The sequence below is a fragment of the Elaeis guineensis genome, chromosome 9 (assembly GCF_000442705.2).
Source record: "Elaeis guineensis isolate ETL-2024a chromosome 9, EG11, whole genome shotgun sequence".
Taxonomy (NCBI): Eukaryota; Viridiplantae; Streptophyta; class Magnoliopsida; order Arecales; family Arecaceae; genus Elaeis; species Elaeis guineensis.
The window spans coordinates 79327436-79330757 of record NC_026001.2 but is presented as its reverse complement, the minus strand read 5'-3'; the positions used below and the strand labels follow the sequence as shown (position 1 = coordinate 79330757).

Sequence of the window (3322 nt, the reverse complement as noted above, 5' to 3'; positions counted from 1 at the left end):
CCTACTGAAAGCTGTTGCTAGCTAACCTATCTGGGTCTCTAGCTTTGCTATTGATTGCGTATGGAGTGAAGGAGTTGGGTATTCATTTCTAGTCTTTTAAGTGCTTGCAGTACCTTTTCTTCGAAAGTCGAGCTATGAGTACTCAGAGTGGGTTAAGGAGGGTTCTGGTATTGTGGCTGGGATGGATGCCTATAAGTTGCATCCGGATAACCTGATCTTTGTTGCACTGGAGGAACCACTGGTTGTGATTTTCATGAGAAATTCGGATGGTTTCTCCATCCCGGATTGTACGTACTAGAATAGGGGTTGTTCTTTGATCTATGAGTAGTTTGGGCTTGATGGACTTGTTCTTGTACATATTCAGGAAACTGTGGTGCAACCGGACAATCATTCACACAATGAGTGGGGCTCGAACACAATGCACATATATCTTGTATCTGACGGGATGGAGAAGGTGACTGTCCTATACTTAATAATCGATCTAACTTTTGGACAATTCATCTACCTTATGATGGATATCTATGGCATTTTCTACTTCATATATTCCACCTCTCTTTGGGTTTAACATGGGTTTATCTCTAATAGAGGCAGACATATGATGTAATAAATTTTCACTTAAAATTTCAAACAGTTACCATGCTTCATTCTCACTTTTCAGCATGAATGTCCCACCGCATGATGCATCGATCATTTATCGATGTCTTTCAGATAGCCCATCATAAAAATATTGGATTAACTGCCACTTGGGTACAGCATAGTGGAGATATTTTTTAATAAGGTCCTTTAATCTCTCTCATGTTTCATGAAATATTTCTCCATCTAATTGGAAAAAACTAGTTATGGCTTTCCTTATTTGATTAGTTTTTCCTATGAAAAAATATTTCTTGAGAAACTCTCCTTGCAACTGGTCCCAGGTTGATATAGTCATGGAATCTAAAGTATGTAGCCAGTATTTGGTTTTGTCCTTAAGTGAGAAAGGAAATAATTTTAACCTAAGAGCATCATCGGAGAAGTTGTGAATTTTGACAGTTGAGCATATCTCAAGAAATTCTTCAAGATGTTTATAAGGGTCCTCATTACTAAGTCCATAAAATGAAGGTAACATTTGGTTTACACTGGACTTAATTTCATATTGAGTGGCCTCCACAGGAGGCACTTGAATATAAGGAGAGTAGATATATGTGGAAGGAGTAAAGTACTCCTTCAATTGCCTGGGTGGATCATTCTCCTGATTTTGGTCCATATTTTTACGTCTGTTGGCTCTAAAGGTTCTTTCTATTTCTGGATCAAAAGGTTGGATTTCTGGTCGTAACGATCTACGGCCAAGCATACACCCTACAATTATACTTTAGAGCAAACACAAAAAATTTTAGTTTTTATAATATATATATATATATATATATATATATTTATAATAAAGTGAGAAAAGAGTGAAGAAAATCTAAAGAGAAGAACCTAAGAATCTTAAATCTATGAAAAGAGAGAAATTAGTTAATGTTTAGATATTAATTACAATCAACTTAAACAAGCATAGACTCTCTATCCTAGGGTTAACCTAGATCTAGACAGCTCCTAACTTTCAAGACCGCCTTTGAGCACTCCAAGCTCAAGACTGACTAACTGACTCGGCCAGATAAGCGTAAGATGTGGGAGGTTCTCTGCTCGTTGCTTTCCTTAGACACCAACTGAGTTGGCCAGGTCAGTCAATGGAACCAATTGAAAACCACTTTCTTTAACCACTTGCCTTAGACACTGAGCAATTAACCAATCCGCACTCGGTTCAACTCTAGAGCTTTCTTGTCCTATTGAGCTCGAAATTCCTAGGGCTGACGTCTAGTTGATTTTAAAATTAAGGCTTGGTTTAATGCAGAATGAAGGTTATAATTTTTGGACCAAGGAAGGGTGATCAAATCTCCACCTTATCTGGTTAATGGGTTATTGCCCTTAAGATTAATTATGGAGATGCAATGCAAAGAAACAAGGTGTCCAATCAAGTTAGAAATTTTTATATTTGAGGTTACGCTATTTTAGTTAAGTGTTATGAAATGTCAGTGGCTTCTCTTTTTTTTAAAAAAAAGGTTTATAGTTTTATCTTTTTATATATTTTTTTAATTTTTTTTTAGTTTTGCAAGAAAATAAGTTTAAGTGATTAAGTCTAAAAAGCAATAAATCACTAGGCTATAAAAAATAGTAAATTATTCTGAGCAGAAAAATTCTTAAGATTAAAAAGTAGTAAATTAGTTATGCAAGGTAATTATGTAATTATGCAAACAAGATTATCTAGCTAGAAAGCACTGAAAAAAAAATTTAAAGTGAGAAATAAAAACTGAAAAGTATTTTTTTTTATTTTTTTTTAATTTTTTAATTCAACCATGCCAAGATCCCGCAACGACACCAAAATTTGATGCGTAGTCGTTGATAGCACCAAAAATAACTCTACTCACTACGTAGGTAGGATGAGTCAAGATCGTATCCTCAGGGATCTTGGGCTAAGTTGAGATTGTAAAATAAAAGAAAGAAGCGTTGTTTTGATTTAGAAAATAAATTATCTTAAAATTGATGTAATAAGAAAATAAAGAGCTCGAAGTTTTGAATTAATTTTGTACTAGCAAGTTGTATCTTTTTTTTTTAATTAAATTGATGCGATTAATCTTAGAAAAAATATCTATCTTTTCTCGGCATGCTCCGTACCTATAGATCACGATGTGTCTCTGGAAAGTACTAGGTAAATAACTCTTCTTTCCTCGACACGCCCCGTATCCATAGATCACGGCACATCCCCGAAAAGTAAAAATTATTTCTAATATTAATCTAATAGGAAAGCATAAATAAAAGCATATGAAAGAGAGCAAATAAAGAACTCATGATAATTTAAATAAAAAGCATAATCTTTATTGCATATAAAGAAATACAAGAAAGTTTAGAATAATAAACCCGCTTTGTGTCGTTATAAAGTTTCTTCTCCACTCCCAAGACTGCTAGCCTAGCTGCTCATGAAGTAGTCCCTTTCTTTTCCTCTATGCAAGGCTCTAGAAGAATTTCTGGGATGATTCTCAAATAGAAGTACAAGAGCCTTTTTATAGGTGTTAGGAGGGAGGAGTTTTACATAATTTTTCAATATGGACTAAAGAAAAAAATATATACTAAAGACCGCACGTCCGAATGCCGCACCCACGTCCGCCCGCCTGCACGTCATCCGCGCTCCGCCCGCACTGCGCATCGCCTGCACGTCTGCTGCCGCGATCCGTGCGCCGCTGTGCCGCTTGCGCCTGCGCTGTGCCACTCGCGCCCACGCCCGCAATGCCGCATGCACGAGGAAAGC

General features: G+C 36.3%; 1 non-coding gene across 1 annotated transcript; it reads left to right on the top strand.

The window, feature by feature from the left end:
• Nucleotides 1-750: 750 nt before the first annotated feature.
• LOC140851850 (small nucleolar RNA R71) lies at nucleotides 751-856 on the top strand. The gene has a single exon (XR_012134607.1). It is a non-coding gene; the product is annotated as a small nucleolar RNA R71 (small nucleolar RNA).
• The last annotated feature ends 2466 nt before the right edge of the window (nucleotides 857-3322 follow it).